General features: G+C 40.9%; 1 protein-coding gene across 1 annotated transcript in view; it reads left to right on the top strand.

The window, feature by feature from the left end:
• LOC109280771 (uncharacterized) overlaps nt 1-18,774 on the top strand; it is a 208,666-nt gene that overhangs the window by 39,812 nt on the left and 150,080 nt on the right. Inside the window, exon 2 of the mRNA XM_059724867.1 lies at nt 10,853-11,000. The gene's annotated coding sequence lies outside the window, so the exon portion shown is untranslated. The remainder of the gene's footprint in view (nt 1-10,852; nt 11,001-18,774) is intronic.

The raw sequence follows: 18,774 nt of genomic DNA, 5'->3' as shown, positions 1-18,774 counted from the left end.
AGCAGATCAGAATGCATTTGGGTGAAGATAAGACATGAAAGATACAGAACCAATATAATGGTCAGAATTTATTATAGGCACCCAAGTCAGGCAGAAGAGGTGGATAAGGCACTCTTCAAGAAAGTAACAAAATTATTCAAGACCTCTGAGATGGTACTGATGGGAGACTTCAATTTTCCATATATCTGCTGGAAGAACAATACAGCCAACCATAAAATGTTGAGCCGGGTCCCAACTTGTGTGACAACTTCCTCATTACTCCTGGTAGTGCTCAGGGGAACAGGGACTCTCCCATTGCCTGCTGGTCCCCCTTGGCCAGTTTGTAGATGGGCACCAGATCCCCTCTTGGCCTTCTTTTGTGGAGGCTGAACAGGTTCAGGTCAGGAGTTAGGTTCAGGTGTTAGGGCTGTGCGAAGCTTCAGGTGCTGATTCAATTCAGAGGAGAATCAGCCTGATTTGGTGGCTGAATCTCTGAATCTGAATTGAATTGGGAAACCAGTAAAAAGGTCTGAATTGATTAGAAGCTTCCAAATCAATTCGGAGAGCTTCAGAGAGATTTGGAAGTTTGACTAGTCTGCTCTTGCTCCCGCAGGGAGCTGGACCCGGACTCTGTGCTGGTATGTAGAGGGTGGAGGAGGGAGGGCTGGAGAAGTGGGGAGAGGACCATGGGGGGGACCCCAGCCAGGCCGCATCCCCTGCCTGTCCCATCAACCCCCTGAGCACCCTACGACCCCCACCCACTCTCTCAGCCCCGTCAATGGCTGTTCCACCTAGCCCCAGCATCCTGGCACTTTAAAAAATCCCTGCGCTCACCAGCTGCTGCCAGGTAGCTGGGCAATCTCTGCACTGTATGGGGGTCTATGCCACAAGCTCCCATCCCCTGCCCACTCTCCCAGCCCAGTCCTGCCTGGCCCCAGCATCCCAGCACTTAAAAAAAACAAACAAAACAAAAAAACCCAAAACCCCAAGCCCTGCACTCAACAGCTGCTGGTGCAGCTGTCAGGGCCTCTGGGGACTCATGGCAGAGCCCCCCCCCCCATGCAGCATGGGGTAGTGGGAGGCAGCAGGGATTGTCCACCTTCCTGGCAGCAGCTGGGAGTCTGCTGCCACAAGGCTTTTTTTTTTTTTTTTTTTCTTTAAAGAGCTGGGATGCTGGGGCTTGGTGGGGCAGTCATTGCCAGGGTTGGGAGAGTGGATGGGGAATGGGGCCTGTTTGATTCAGGGATTTGGCCAATTTGGCAGCGGCCGAATCTCCAAATCAGGTTCAGCTGAATCAATTCAGGACTGTGATTCAAATCACCAAATCAAATCACTGTCCCCTGAATTGGCCATATCCAAATCGAATATTAGCTGATTCGTGCAGGTGTATTAAGTGTGAGTGTGGGGTAGTTATAGAAAAGCAAAACTAATTGCATAACTACCATAGGGAGGACAACTACTTGTAAAGGAAATAATTTCTTATGATTTATGTATTTCTAAAATTTATATAACTTTTTTTTTTAAATAAACCAGAATTTTATGAATAAAATACCATGGAATAAAAAAATAAAAAAAAAATCAGGATTATTTTTCTTCTCTGCCTGTGTTTTTTCTTGACATGGTATTCCACAGAGAGTAAGATTATGACCCATTCTCCCAAGAAAACGCAAGTGAACTCAATTGCTCAGTGAATATTTCTAGAATGTATAAAGGACGTCAAGAGTTCTTTCTCTTTCCCTTCACCTTGCACAATTAACTTTATTCTGAAAACACAATGCTTATATTTGGAAGACAAACTTGGTATGACTTGTTGAGCTTTCTATGTTTTGTATTATTAATCTGAGTCTAATCTTCTGGAGTGCCCTCTGCAGATTCAACATGCGACATTTAAAAAAAGTGTTTTCATTGTTGTGGTGTTTGCTTTCTTTCTTTCACTGTGGAAGAGCAAATGTTTAGTTCCAAAGTAAACACATTTCTAATGCTGTCTAGGACAAAGATCGGTGACTGTTTAATGCTATTTGGCTCTAAAAGCCCTTATTTTTCCTTTTCTTTTTAATAAATAATCACACTTTTTATTGTGTATAGCTTTTTGGTTTTTGCTAATTAATTATTGTTATCAGTTGAGATTTATTTTATGGAAATGATGCCTATTCTTAACCTAATGAGTGCTTTTGGACATATGCTTCGCCAGTGGAATTTTTTTTTTTTCCATGTTGATGTTTACTGTAGATGATAGCCGTGGGTGCTCACATTTAGGATTGGAAAATTATGACATAATATAAAACAAGCATGGCTTACTTACCCTGCTGCCAATTACAGTTGCCGTGCAAATATCCATACTAAAAAACTCCTGCAATAACTTGAAATTATCATCTGCTATTTTCTCTTTAAAATAGCAACAAAAAACCCTTAAGCTATTCCTTCCAAAAACTTTGCTCATCTAAAGTGTGGTACTTTAGACCCATTATGGCTGAGGGCAAGGCTCAGAACTTTTGAAGGAATTTCAGTCCAGGGTCAGTTCATACCCTTCAATGTACATAATTATCTCTCTCCCTTTTTTTTTTTTTTCCTTTCAGATGTATTTACAAGCAACAACTATATCCTCTCCTATCCTCTTGTATTTTTAGATCAAACAAGCAAAATTATCCTGGAATCCTGTCACATGGTATAGAATTTCCATTTCCAACATCATTCAAATAGTTATTTTCTGTATCTGTTGCAGTTTGAATTAATCTTTTTTGGGGAACATAGATGACCATAATTTGAGGTATTACCCCTGATGAGGTATCACCCAGGCCTTGAACAAACATAATTCTGCTACTCTGTCACTATTGGAAATCTTTCCCATTATTTCCTAAACTTGCATTTAATTTTTTTCCTTGGTTGCCTCCCATTGCCAACTCTGACATCCTTCTCCTCAGCCACTGGGAAATGAGAAGTTCTCAGTTTATAACAAATGTTATTAATCTCTAGGAGCATGCATGACCTTGAGTGTTGTATTTAACTTTACCCATGTCTGAGATAGGGGTTATCCAAAGACCTAGAGCAGCATTTCAAGGAGACAGGAGGCAGGACTGGAACTATTAAACTCAATGTTAGACTCAGGAGAAAAGGTGAAGGCTTTTCCTGGGTCTGCAGGAGAGATATAGAACAGACATAGGTGAGTAGATGAACTAACTTCCTGACACTTTACATAAGTCCAAGTAGCTGAGATTTACTGAATTTTTCCTTCGGTAAACTAATGTTGCATTTTATCACATTTCTCTTTCAGTCATTTCTCTAATTATACTTTCTTTATTCCTCTCCTCCCTCCCCAGTTTGTTCTAAAAGCTTATATGCTCTTCCAGTCAGACCAATGGTCTGGTAATTGCTGGGATTACCCTCTTACTCCCCTTGCCTCTTCTTAAATATTACTACTACTCTTGATGCACTTCCATCATATGTTCCCATCACCACCTGAATAGATTGTTTAAAAATATCTGCTTTTGGCCCTGTCATTTCTTTCAGAATTCTGGGATGGAGGTTATCTAGTCCCCCTTAACTGAGTGCATTATTTGAGGTTTTCTTCCATCATATATCCTAATTTTTCTGTTCATATCCTCCTTCCCTTTATTGATACTATTTTGCCCCAAAGGACAACATCATAATACTTATTGAAAAAAAAAAAAAAAAAAGTGAAGCATTCATTTGTTTTTGAGCCACAGCTAGATTATCCATAATCTCTACCCTATTCTTACTGTCCAGAGGCTCTAGTTCTTTCTTCTTTTTTTCTCTTATTTATATAGCTTGAAGAACTCAGTATGACTTTTGGCAATTCTCAATTTTACCCTATAATTTTTGATGTCTAAGATGCAGTCTTCGTTGCTGATCAATCTTTTTTCATTATTTGTAGATTCTCTGCTTATTTCTTCTATTCTTCTTGAGGCAGTTATATATCCATTTGGGTCTGGGGTCCTTTTTGATAACTTTTTTTCTCCTCTTTAGGATACAGATTCTGAATTTGTTTTCCTTTTAAAGCAAACTTTTCCCTTAAATTTCCATACTCTTTCCATACTCTCTTGGGGCCGATTTTTCCTGTGGCCCACCCACCTGTTTCTGGGCTAGCTGCCCACCTTCTCCTCTGCCATGCCTTGTTGTTAATTAATTGATTGATATTAATTAAGCGGGAGGCTGCCCATTTCTTGCCCTGATGCCAAGGGGCACTATCTGCAGCTCCGTTCCTCCCCTACACTGCAGCCCAAGCCTCGTAGATAGCATCCAGTTGTTGTCAGATCACGGGCCCAACACTGGGCCCCAGAATCCTGCTCTTTGAACCCCACCTGGATCCCTTCATTCAGGCATCCTATTCTGCATAGATTAGCTGCATAGCTCCCTGAGCTGCTTTCCCCTTATGGGTGTGGTCCCCCTGGGAACTTTGGCTCTACAGGCCCTGGCCCACCTCCAGGCCAGTTGGAACCCCAGGCCCTCAGCTCTGGGCATCCCTCACGGTGGGCCCCTGACCCTTTGACCCTGCCAGTCCTGGCCCCAGCATTGACCAGTTGGGGGATGTCAAGACAGGTTTGAGTCTATGGCACCACTCTCTCTCTGGGTTCCACCTGCCAGACCCTATAAGGGGGTAACCCACCCAGTTGTGGGAGCTGGGGTTAAGGCACCCTGACCCACCTTTCACTGGGGTGGTAACTGGCCTGGTATTTCCTGGGGGCCCCCACACCACTGAGAGCCCCACCAGGCCACCTACTCCAAGCAGAGTGCAGTTTTAGGTCATGCTCAGAACCAGGAGCCTCCTGACCATCCCCTACATCTCCTCACTTACCTCCAGATGATACCTGCAGCCAGGCAATGTTGTTGCCTTCCTTCCAGCACCAAAATGCCCTGTTTATATGGGCAGCCCTGAATCCAAAATGGCTGCCCTCATCAGGCACCTGCCGGCTGCTGTCTTCAGGCCCTTGAAGTGGCAGGCACAAACAGTGCCCTGCCACATTCTTCCACATGAAATCCCTGAGTTTCTTAGTTCAGTTGATTTATTTCTGAGAGAGAAATATTAAGGTTGTGCAAAGTGGGTCATATTCAATTCAGATTAGGTCTAATTCAGGAGATAGTGATTCACTGATTCAAATCACTGCCCCAATTCCATTCAGCTGAATCCAAATCTAAAGATTTGATTCTAATTTGGAGAATCAGTGATAGAGACACAGCTTTTATATGCTTGAGGTACCAGGCACAGCTCATGAATGCTGAGATAGTGGGGCAGATGGAGCATCCCAGAGGAGCACAGGGGGAGATGACTGCATGCTTGGTGGTGGACCCAGAAGTGGACCAGAAGTACTTCTAAATGACTTCTGGGTCTGCCACCGAATGCGCAGGGGCTCAGTGATCAGCCAGACATAGTTAAAATGAATAGCACCAGCATCAAGTTCTTCAAGCAATCGGAGTATTCCGATTCAATTTGGAGAGATTAATGGGTCTCCTGATTCAATTCAGATTCAGAGATTTAGCTGCCAAATCTGGTCAAATCTCCTCCGAATAGAATCAGTGACCAAAGCTTCATACAGCCCTAATAAATATGCAGTTTTGGTTGCTTCACATCTGAACTACTTTAGACTTACATGAATGGCAGTAAAAGTCTATTTTCCCACTCAATTTGCAATTGCACGGATTTCATGGTAGTCGTGAAATCAAGCAATGTCTGCAAGATCCACAAAAAAAACTAAAAATAAAATGCTAGTTCCCCAGTGGGAGCAAGAAGTCCTTATGAAAACACAGCCTACTGAGGGTGAGAGAAGGGGGAAGAATGGCTGCTGGCATGTAGAGGAGTAGCCAAGATGGCTACTGCCCACACCCCTCACTGCTGATTGTCTGAGAAGGCTGCCTCTTATGTGGCCCTACCTCTCTCCACCAATCATCAGCAAGAGGTGGGGTTGTATGATGGACAGCCCTTTCAACCAATCAGCAGTAAGGGGAGGAGCCACCAGATGTCCTTGACCAACCAGAGGCATGGTGGGGGAGGGCTACTGTGATCAGGCTATGATAATGGTGGCTGGCCTTGCACTCTGCCTGTAGAGTGGGTTGCCTGCCTCTTCAATTTGGGTAGGTTTCTATCTATATAAGTCTTCAGTAGTGGAAAGTCCATTAGGAAGGAGGCAGTATCAGTGTCAAAAAGCAACCATATTGTCCTTTTCTAATAGGGGGAAGGAAACAAGAAACAGTATCTTCTAAAGATGTTCATTGGGAAGGAAGGGCAAAATGTAATGCATTCTCTCCTCATTTCCCCTGCTGAGGTTGTGTTGGAATCTGTGCTGCAAACTAGCTCTCCTCACCATCAGAATCCTAGTGAGAACAAGATGAAAGTTATAAAACTTGCCTTTCTGTGAGGTTAATTGCTGTATAAGGGACAAAGGCTTTTCTGGTTAAAGGCCTAATTAAAAAAAAAAAAAAAGTGAAAGTTCCCTCCCCTCAGTCGAGCACAGTAGGACTTCAGGCTAAGGCACACAGGATCAGTACCTGACAGCACATGAGGAATTAATGTAAGTAACATCTAGCTACCTTTGACCCATTTACAGCTGGGTGGACTGGGGGTCACCTTTTTCAGGTGTCCATAACAGGACTTAAACTCTTGTCTCTGGAGCAGTAACAAGGTACTTAAATTACTCTACATTCCTTCCCTAATTTACTCATTAAAAACACCTATGTAATTACATGCGAGATTGTGAGTGTGAAGAAAAGAACAGAGATATTACCTTAAAAAAAAAAAAAAAAAGAGGTAATGCATGCACATGCTTGTAGTTTTTCCCTCATTGCATTTTTAAAAGACAGGAAGGCAATGGCCAATGGACTATTATGTTAGTTTAGAAATAACTGAAAGTAAATGTCTCTCCTTCCAGTATTGGTAACTGAAATCCTATTAGCAAAGGACATGGTAAGAACTAGGAACAGATAGGATAGAAATGCATTTGTAATATAACCAAAGATGATTTAAAAGCATAGTGTAATTATACCTGTAGGTAGTCTGAGAGCTTCAAAACCTTGTGCAATAGATTCTGTGGTGGCCTCAGAAAACCTACTCTTCAGATTTTTACAAAGCTTCTGCTTTACAGAGGTTATATGTTTGGACCTAAGGAATGGTGTAGCTAGTTTTTGTTCTATTTGCACTTTCCCTACTATCTCTTCTATAGACTATCTGGATAGGTGGATGCACAACATGCCTCATTCTGAATCAGTGTGTTTGGGGAATGAAGGCAGCATGAGACAATGGGAAAACAAGTGATCATCGCTGCTTTATCATCCGAGCCCCATATACAACCCTCCACATCCTTCCTCCTCACCCCCCACTTCTCTTTTTCTTTTATCTGATTTCCTGCTTTTCCATGTGCTTCCTTTCTCCCTCATTTGTCTCTAGTTAAAGCACAGATCACTAGGTAAAAACTGCTGCAGAAAAGAGCAAAGCATCTACAAGCTGTCTTATTTCCTAATGATCTGCCTTGAATGACATAGTTATTTTTTTCCATTTACTCAGTCCTGCTTGAAGTAACAAAGAAAAGAAGGATATCATTGTCCTTTACCTTCTCTATCTAACACAAGAATAACATTACATATCTCAGCCCAAGCGGTTAAATTTATGAAATTTGTTCTTTACACAACCCCCCCCCCTCCCCAAAACCCCAAAACAAAAACAAACGGAAAGGAACACATTAAGTTGTTAATATTTTAAATTGTTGCAGTACAATAATTATGTTTTTATAAGGAGTTTTCCCTTGCCTCATGATGGCATCCTGCATTAGTGGGCCTTTCTGTAAATTTTGGTTAATCTTCTTGTCTCAGTTTTCTATCTTCAAAATTGAAATATAATAATAATATCTCTGCAACTCCTTTGTGAGATAGCAGAGTAACTTCTTTAATGTTTGTGAAGCACTTGGATACTGTAGAGACACGCACCGTAGAAAAGCCCAAGGGGAAATGTTAATTCTATCTTCATTGCAGAGTTTTAAAGGTACGTGGTAAATAATGCATAGGACTGAACACTGAATTATATCAGGGAAAAAGATATTGAGCAAATGCCTCATTGATTAAGTACATCTATCCTGTACATAGAATGATGCAGGGGTCCTGTGGAAAAGTAGTATGTGATTATATAATTAAAGACTGGATCATGATGCATGTATATAAATGAACAATGTGCATGGCAATTCAGTAAAGAAGAATTAAAACATTTTCTTTATTTGACAAAACAGTATTAATACAGTTCTCTTTTTAAAACAGGGAACTCTTATCCAGAATGTCCACATTATTTTGTACCTATGCCAGAAGCTGTACGTTCACAAAGGTGGTGATATTGAAGTACATGGAGTATCAAAAGCGGAGAAAATCTATTGTGTTGTGGTTTTTTTGGTTCGCTTAAATGGCAGAAATATTGATAACATTTAGTGTATGTGTGTGTGTGTTTGTAGGTAGGCTGTCTGCTATACAGTAAAAAGCCTTACTGTAAACTACTGCATTATCAGGGTGGAAAGCCCTGATGGAGCACTGGTTCTACTTCCAAGGCTTCCTTTGAAGTTAGTGGTAGTATTAGAATAAGGCTAGCACCATGATGGTTCAGGGATTATGCAAGAGGCAAAGATTTTTTGGTGATCGAAAAATGGCATCATTTACTGGACCAGCTGCATGGCTTTGAAGTTAATAGAAGGCAACAACATGTAGGCTCATTGTAATACAGCTAATAGTTTTACTAATGGTATTGTTAATAGCTTTACTAATGGTATTTTTTTCCTTCCAAGGAAGTGGTGCAAATTAAATCAGTTTGTAATATTTCCAAAGTGTTTTGCATATGAAAAATTGTATGAGTACTAAGCCTATATTTAAGCATGTTACATTTTAAATACTCTACATCATTGTTATCCAGATCACAGTATCATATCTGCTGTGAATCTGGTTAGATTTAGTTACTTCATATCCATAGTTCAAACTAGAGACCTGGCCATCGTAAAAAATCTTCTTTGTGCCACCCAGGTGATGCCAAGGGAACTTGACCCTGTTATGTGAGTAAATTTAAATTACAGGCAATTACCATCCCCACCTCTACCCGGCTTTTTTTTTTCCCTGGCCGTAACCGCTATGCTGGGGACAAAGAGTAGGAATACCAAACATATAGGAAAACTCTTCCCTCATCAAATGACAGAAGAGGCTTTAAGGGCCTTTGTACACACCACACTTTTTGCCCTTTCTTGCACTGCAGTGGTGTGACTGTTTGCATGAATGGGTTTTCCAGACACTTTAAAGTCTTCCTGGTGCATTGAAGAAAACTCCTCGGATGTAGTTTAGTCATTGCGTGCAAACACAAAGACACTCAAAGACATGTAATGAGCCTCTTTTTTCACCAGATGGCACTGCAACTTTTTTACAGTTTACCTCTTTCAATTGCTTCTGCTTTTGAATTGCTTCCACTTTTTGTTTTTCTTTGACAGCTCCATGTTCCCACAGCTATGTGGCAGGGCATGGGGTTGGGGGACTCAGGATGGGGGACTCAGGATGGGGGAGGGGCAGCACTGGACCATTACACTCTCATGCAGTGCCAACCAGGAACCAGGTTTAAATCATACAAAAACCTAGCATGTGCAAACACTGATGTGACGCTCCAAAATAAACAAGTTTTAATTTTATAAACCTATTTAATTTAATGAGGATTAAACGCCATGGTGTGTACAGGCACCCTAACATTACAACTTGGCAATAGGGTATTCAGTGTCATGGCTGAGGAAGTAATCCCTCCAAGCTCCTATACATGTATGCAGGGAGGCTGATCTGATGCACTGTAATTACAGTGCATTGGAGCAGACTCAATTAATTAAGTCTGATGCAGTGGGGTAATTACCACACTTCAGCAGACTTCAATGTCAAGTGTATCAGCATCCTGAACTAAAAAATGGTGTTGGGGTGCTTTAGACTGAAGGTCGTTCAATGAGCTTTAGTTCAAAATGCCCTGCCACCATTTTTCAGCATGGGGGCACTGATACATGTGATGGTTCAGGTACTTTTAATCAGAACTGCGATAATTAAAGTGGCCTTCTATCCCACCTCCCAGAGCATATCTATAAATGCCTTCCATGTCCCACTTACTCCTGCTCTGCCCATGTCACTGAAGTGGTACAGATACTCTGAGAGGTGACATCATCTCATGACACAGATTTCTGGCAAGCTGAAGCATAGCAGTTTAGCATCTTCTCTAGGTCATTTGTGGGATTGATGAACATTGTTGTTTACTTTCTGGGATTGATGAACGAGAGGAAGAATAGGTGATCAGGGTGGCCTTACTTTTCTGGAACTCTCCACTGACATGGTGTAGATATACCCTAAATTCCCCAGAATTCTCATTTTCCTCTTTACATATTTTATTTCTGGCAACAGAGAGGCCTGATGTTTGTACTCCACTGTGAAGGTTACAAAGTAGTTAAAGCTCCCAATGCCATTCTTAAGAAAAATTAGAAGCAAAGACCTGAAAGAGTTTTCTTTGTTTCTATTTGTTTTCTTATTTACATAAGAGTGTTTTATTTACAGGCAATCAAAGTTCATTTTAATCAATGCATGTATCTAATGTGTTTCTTCATATTAAGTAGTCATTGCAGAGTTAGAGGAGCATGAGGGAGCTCTTCCCTTAGGATACACATTTGACCTTTCTTGACTTGATCCCTTCCTTCTTGTGCAAAAGAAAAGGAGAAGAGACAAAGTAAACAAGCAAACCCTCTCCAGATTCAGTAGAAGCCTGTGCAGTCTGAGTTGGGTTTGGTTCCTTACCAGATGGGGTTCAAAGAATACAAGCAATTCTTCCATCATTCAGACCAGAAGAGCTTTTCTTAATGAGATTTTATTTCCTTTCTTACAGGAAATACTCCTTAAGAAATCCTCCTTAAATGGAAATCTCTGCACAGCCAAAATTAAGGCACTGAAAGCCCAGCTGGAAACATCTGCAGGGTGAACTTGTCAGCTTCTGTACTGAACTCTGTGCATCCTATCTTGGAATAATCTTACAAGTAAGCCATTTCTTTAAAACGTTTCTTGTAATGGACACACCAAACTCTGTAGTTTTCATAAGTATATTATATTTACTTATTAACAATGGCTTTTTATTTGTGCACTCACCCACGGTAACTGTTGTGAAGACTTAATTGTCCAGTAGAAATGTGCTAAATTATCACACAGTAATGATGAGTAGAAGTAGCCACCAGTTTCCTGCATTAGTGTTTTTTCCATCTTGAAAAATAGATGGTGATGGGATAGTTTGCATGTGTCTGTTTGAATCAGAAAGCAGATTACTTTATACTCAAGCATGTTACATTAAAAGCTAATATGATTCCACACACCATTTTAGAAAGCTATTAAATGAGAAATACATTATAGATGAGAGAGAATGCTAAACACCACTGAAGAATAATATCTGTACTATCTGTCACAGAGCATTGCTAATTTCTACCATTGGTAACATGGTTATTGGAAGTAAGATAGTCGACTTTAAAAATATTCTATTCTGAATTTCTGCTCGTCTCTTGCCTAGAACACTAAATAGCAAAAAATTACTTACTCAATTTGACATCCATCCTTGCAATCAGGGAGCACTGGAGTATAGAAGGAACACGCTGAGAGCACATTTGAAAATAAACTTTTGTGTTTTAGCAAGGCAAAGCACCATGTTTGGGAAGGTTTGTAGTAATTGCTTGAAATTTTAAAGGTCATCACATTACATTTGCCACAGGGTGAGTAAATTACATTTTTGTTCACCCATTTATAATATGATGCACACAATGCAGAAGGGAAATTATTTTGCCTTTGTCAGTTGTAAAGGTAAATTCCATGGTGGATTCCTTACCTTCTGGAGTGTTTTTTTTTTTAAAGCAAACGGGGCATTCATTTTGTTTCAATTAAGACTTACATTCTGTTCCCTCAGCTTGTAAGAATATATTTAATAATGGTACCACTGCTTTTGAAGGTCAAACTGAAGCAGGACCTTCATTCAGGTGTCAGATAAAGACATGGAATAAACATTTAAGTTGTTTATGTATTGAATAAGCATTCTGGGAGAACTGCTTCAGCTTAAATTTTAATGTTTTACATGAACAAAGCAAACAGAAAGGATGCTATGTTTCTTTTCAAGTTAGTCTGAAGAGCTAAGAAAATGACATTGTTCATTTTTTTTCTCCCTACAATGCATAGCTAAAACTTTATTTCATATATTTTTGTTCTTACTAAATAATCTATTCCACCTCTATCTTGAAATAGATGAAATTACTTGTGGTTAAAGTTATATATGTACCAAACTGCTTTACAGAATGTTAGGGCCTTCACTATCAAAAGGAAGTGTGGGAGTAATGAATCTTTTGTTTAAAGAGTTCATCTATCGTCTGCTCTCTGTTTTGATAGATAACAAAATCCAAATGGTATGATTCTGATTTCCCTTACATTGATGTAAATCAGGGCCAACTCTTCTGAAGGAGGATTTGCTCCTACTATAAAATAAGATGCAAATCAAAGGAGAATGATATGCATAATGTCTCAGTTCATCTCTGCTTTACACTTTGTGGGGTGATTTATGTGTCTACAAAGCATATGTAAAACAAGAAGAAAATTCTGATTTGGACATCCAAGTTTTAAAACTCTGACTGAAAATCTTCCTTCTTCTAGGGTCACATCATAAGTCCACATAAGTTAATGACTATCTTCCCATTGACGTTCAGAGCCATTTGTCGTTTACTTTGAATCTTTTGTTTCTTGTAATTTTTTTATTCTCCAATCACTGTAGAGTCTTCCAGGATAGACCATGCAAAAATGTCTACTGAAGAGCGGAAGTAAACCAATGTTTCATTTGTGTTAGAAGGCTCCGTAGTCTTATACTTTTTCAGTTTTCCTTTGTTTTCTGTAATATAATGACTGGAGCATGGTCAGGCAAAACTATCAGTTCAGTAGTAGACAACAAGAATTTTGTTTTATGTTTCACTTTGACTTAGATTAGAGAAGCTGAATGGAAATGAAGATCCTCTATCAAAGTACGACTTTGTTTTCTGTGTTTCAGTAAGATGGCAGAAAATTTATTTTTCAAAGGTTGGAGATGATATTGGTCATCTCTCCACTAAAAAAGTAATTTAATATCAAATAGGAACATTGACAGGGAAGAGCTGAGCCCTCCTCCCTCCCCCCCCCCCCCCAACCCAATTCTATAAAAATCATCTTAAATTACTACAAAAGGACCTCTGGGATTTGATATACTTGTTCCATGTCTTTAAGGAAGTACAGGTTTTTCTTGATGAGATGAACTAAATCCATTTATGGGTCCCAAGTGAAGCTGCACGATACTGGCTAATCCAGCCTGTGCACAATTTATTGCTTTACTTCATATCCTGTTTCAAGGCAATAAATCTACCCATTCTCTTTCAACTATGGTAATAGTTTCTACTTGACTGGATAGCATACCCTGCTAGTATTCCATGTACGTACTTATAATTTGGTGAAGTAATAAAAGTCTCTTATCATTGAGCAAGGTATGAATATTGGTTCTCCAAGCCAGGGCAATCCTCCTGTGCAACTGAATATCTAAATTATAACATCGTATCCTCATAATTAGGGTCTGGTTTAAATCACAGGCCCAGCTCATGGCATGGCAGCTCTTTTAATCTTGATGTCCGTCTGTGTGTCCCCCCACTACTAATTAGTGTAGGTGATCCATCGGCTCCACCATTAGCTCCTGATGGCAGGAAGGTAACAACTGCAGTTTTAAATGTGCCATGGTTTTTGTCTCCCACTGATTTGCTGCTGACCAGAGTCCCTCCACCAAGGGGGGCGACATGTGGGAGGAACATTACAATTAAAGGAGCCACCACACTGAGAGCTGGGCCCACAGTTTAAACCAGGCCCTACTCATAATCCAGCCAATGTGAACAGAGAAGAATAAATCGGGGCTAGAGGAAGATGCTCCTAGTTGTTAAGCCTTCACCTGAAATGTCATTGGTATTTGTCTAACAATATGAGGTTTTATTGTACAAAACCCAAATGAAATATTATAAACAACTAAGAACTAAATAATTTTAAAGACAGGCCTGAGCAAGTGATACCATATATATTGTACGAGCTAAAAAAGTTTGCTTGCACCCTTCATGGGAAAAGTAACTGCAATGGCAGTAATTATTACTATTACCTAGGTCCATCACTTTGCTTCATGTAGTTTCATGAATAGAGGCAAGTGGATCCAAGGTGACATCCATTCCTAGGCACTCATTTCCCACAGGCTTGTTGGAGGGAAAGAAGTAAGTAGCTTGCCCTTTTCTGTTTTTACTGTTACATGCCTGAACTTATAGTTTGTTTATTCTAAGTCAGGGAAGTTGTTGATCTCTTATGCAGAGGTATAGTCCAAGATGCAAAAAGTCTAAATTAATTACTTATTGGCTGTAATGAGTTTTCTCATTTAATGTAACCCCAATGATTTCTATGAACAGCAGGATTGAATCTACTTTCTGTTAGTATCTGTTTTCTCTCAGCCATTTATTGCTTCCTAAAAAATAGCTTAACCTCTATTCAGGCCTTTTAATTAGTAGCTTTGGCACACAGCTGCATCTTTGAATTGTAGTTCTGAAATTGCATAGTCTCTGTTCCTTCTGTGACAGGAGTCTTGGTATACTTTAATGTTACTCTTGTTTTTTAAATAGAATAGAATGGAGTTCTTTTACATATCTTAGGGCCTTGTTGCACATTAATTTTAGGCAGTGCCTGGCATAGGCGATGCATAGAGGGTGCACGGGGGTGCATGTGCCCCCCATGAGAGTGAGTGCTCTCAGCTTAGGTGACAGGCATGGGGGGCAGGTGGAGTGCTGGTGCACCCCCCCCCCCCCCCCAGAAGTGCTGCTGGCACTTCTAGGCTCTGTCTGGCCATGGAGGGACCCTCCCCGCTCCACTTACACCACCATGGCTGACTGTAGACAGTCCCCACTTGGCACATCCTTACCACCAATGCCTGCGTCGTGGCCTGCAGACAGTCACTACTCCCCCCCCTCCCCCCCACCCCCCCAGCCTCAGCAGGCATGCATTGCCTATGGCTCCTGGAGCTCTTAACCCATGGATTGTCTGCACATTAACACCTGAAACTACTTTTAAACATACTTTAGGTGGCTTAAAGTTATGCCACTCCAGGGTAGGATTATCTGTGATCCATGTTACTCAGCTTGTGTTCCATTAGTATAGGCCAGTCCTCACAGAGGAGTTGCCCAAGTTACAGTTCTCCAGCATCCCAGGATGCAGCATTGCCTTCCCCATCCCTCTGTTCTGTATAGACAAAATTTCCACCACCTGAACTGTACTGCTCAGGGGGCAGTTATGGCAACAAGCCAGCTCCCCCTCTCAGCACCAGGGGTGTGACCTTCCTACTCTCAGGGGTGGAACCCTGTGCAAACAGCCTGCAGAGCACCTGCCAGCTAGCCAGGTCACCGGCAGAAATAGGAGTGGAATTTATGGTGATAGGAAGGAACATAGTAAGGGATCAGAACAGGTCCCCGTGACCTGGGGCTTCCTTCCCGGGGCAGGGGCAGTAGTTCCTCAAAAACACCTTTCTTTACTATTCCCACCTTCCAGCCACCCTGGGAAGCATGACCAGCACCCCCACAGCCCAATTGTAAACTCTAATTTATTAAAACATGAAACCTTTAATTTAGTTCCTCTTTATTCCTTTTAAAATTCTGGATAGATAGCATAGCTTGGACTGTTTTCTCCGAGTAGTTTTGGGCAGGATTAAAAGCAGCCCCTGTCTTTTGAAGTTGCCTCAAACTTTTGGAACAAAAATATTTTTCCTCTTTTAAAGTGCAAATTGTGGATCATCATCATCATTAAGACTGGACCAGGGTTTCCTTGAAACACATTGTGACTTTTAGGTGGTTTTGAATAAAGTCATAGTCTGTCACTCCAGTCTTTCCATAGAATTTCCTTAATATTTGGTACTTTGTGCTGCCTTTTTCCTTGCCCTTAAATGAGACTTATTTAATATTTTTCCTGTAGAAAACAATCATTAAAATAGAGCATATGTGCTGGCCTCTTCTGTTTTGCTGCAGAGTCATGATGACTCCATGCTTAGTGATCTTGAAAATCGTGTATAGGACTTAAACCAGTACGGCTGAACCCTGGCTTTTTTTTGTACTGGGTTCTGAGAGAAATGCCCTTTTTTATCTGAAGATTATAAACGTAGAGGAATCATTCCATGTTTGAGCAGGATTCCCATAATGTGTTTACTCCTTTTTTGACCTCAATTCTCTGCATCTTCTACCATGTGATTGTATTCACAAATGTTTACATTTAAGTTGTATGACTGTGCTTTTTCAACCATGAAGCTACATCATTCAGGTGCTTGATAAAGTATTTCATGAGTTATTTAAATTACTACAATGAGGCTTAAAATCCATCACCACCATGAGAATCTGTGCAGTTCTTTTAATACTGCTCTTATACTTAATCATTAGCTTTTTTTTTAATTTCTGCTGTTTGTTCACCATCTTCTACAAATTATTTCCTTCATTAGGCTTAACACATTTGAATTTGCCAGTTCAAGAGTGCTGCTCTGAACAAAATATATACACACAATATATAAGCCGTTAACCATATATGATCCAGTTACCTAAGAGTTGGCTTTAGTAATAACACAAAATAAAAATAACAAAACATAAACTTCAGCTGAGGCTTTCTGCCCAAATTAGATTTTTTTCTCTAGTGTTTCCCTGAAAGACTGCTGCTGTCCTAATTCTTTCTGCTTTGAAAGTATGAGAGACTCTGAGATTTCAATCCTTTCTATAGGGCATAGATTGATCCTTCCTCACTTAATACTACCCTACACTGCAATCTGGTATACCATGGGAAAAATAATATAGCTTATGAATTTCTATTGGACTTCCAAGAGGGCTTGTACCTCACTACATCCCCAATTTACTAATGTATTCTGGTAGTGTGCACTTTCTACCTCACCCCTATCCTCTTGCATGGGCCTGTCATCATAGTATGTTTTTGCTTAGGCCAACCATGAAGACCCTAGTTGGGTTCTCAAAGACTTTTTAGAATCTCCACCTAGTTCTGGGTAGGTTCAGAAACACTGATAAAAATGGCCCAATGAGCACACCCAGCTCTCCGTAGAATTAAACAAAGTATTTTTGCAAAAAATGCAGTTAACTTTCAGCACAACCAGAAATTATGGTGATACATTAAGAGACACTACCTGTACCCCCTCACTTCTTTAGCCTGCATATGGTGGCAAATGGTAGAGGTGTGGAAACTGAATGGCAGTGGGTTTGACAAGTCTCATCACAGAGCAGCTGCATCATCCTTTGAAATATTTCTGCTGTAGCACCCAACTGAATGTCAGGGGCAAGGAAAGTAGCATGCTTGCAGAGGAAGCAGCAGGAAATATTTTGACTCCCTTATGCTGTAGTGTTGGGCAGCTGGTCATAATGTGAATGCCACCATCTTGGCAAGTATTGAAACATCATGTTGTTGCCTTGTCATTACATTTGATGCATCCCACTGCCTCCTTTTGTTCAACTAACAGGAGGAGACAGGCAGCTGTTTCATTCTCTTCAACTTCAGTGCTAATCACTGCAGTCTCTAGCTAATTTTCAGTTATATCCACCATATGTTTTCAAAGTTCAATCCAGGATTTCATATATTCCACTAAAAAAAAGAGTACAGTTGATACCAGACTGACCAAACTGTAGCTCACTGGGTTGTAGAATTAGAAAGCTTACCACATTTTGATTTAATATTTTACTTTATTATGCTTTAACATATTAACAGATTTCTCAATAAACACATTAGAAATGTTGATAATAGCCCATGTTAATGTCTACCCTGGTCCTATGTGTAATTTTAAATTTCACTGAATTTTCATGATGTGAATATATAGCAAATGACAGATAAAACAGCTTTACAAGGATTCTGCTCGTACATTTCTTGCTGCTTTCTGTTAAAATTTGTAGTTGATATTATCCCACTAAGGTTTGACAGTGTTTCTTTTGTAAGAATATTGTTTCTTCCAATAGCACAGTGTGATTGGGGATTTAATGTGCACCTGTCACTTTAAGAGAAGATAAGGCTGCAATGAGGACTCAAGTGGCAATCAAAGGAGTTGCATGAGCCAGCCTATCAGTATATCGAAGGAGGGCAATATCGGTATATCGAGACGGGCAATCGAAGGAGTCGCGTAGACCGGCCTATTAGTATATAAGCTCAGGGCCTGAGCTGGTCTGGTAGTCTAGCTCTGAGAGCTGCAGTGGGACTGCAGCAGGGTTCCTGGGTAACAGCTGAGTCAGAGTAAGCAGCGCTCAAGGTTTGTGGATGAGACTTGGGGGTGGAGGAAGCCCCAACAAGCTGGGGAATAGGGCTGTAGGCCTGGGAGCATGACAGAGAGAATCAGAAGCCTGAGAGCAGGGCCAGAGATCGGGGCCAGGGGCCCAAAGCCCATAGAGCATTGTAAGCAAGGGAAAAAAAATCCCAAAGATCAGGGCCAGGGGCCTGAAGTCCAAGAGGAAGCAGAGGAAGGAGCCTGATAGGGCAGGACACAGTGCCTAGAGTAGTCCATGTAAGCAAAGTGCCCAGGTAGGGAGTGCAAGCAGAGATGCTGTACTTGGGAGAAGCTATAAGAGGTGAAATGCCCAGGAAGAGCAGGTGAGCCTGAAAATTACACCTGGAAAGTAGGCAAAGTGCTCAGACAGGATGGCCCAGTCTCAGGGACTGGGGCTATGCACCCAAGGGAGCTGAGGAGGGGAATGATTAATATCATCTGTAAGGCAT

The sequence above is a fragment of the Alligator mississippiensis genome, chromosome 3 (genome assembly GCF_030867095.1).
Source record: "Alligator mississippiensis isolate rAllMis1 chromosome 3, rAllMis1, whole genome shotgun sequence".
Classification (NCBI taxonomy): Eukaryota; Metazoa; Chordata; order Crocodylia; family Alligatoridae; genus Alligator; species Alligator mississippiensis.
Note: the sequence above shows the minus strand (reverse complement) of the source record. Positions and strands in the feature narration are given on the sequence as shown.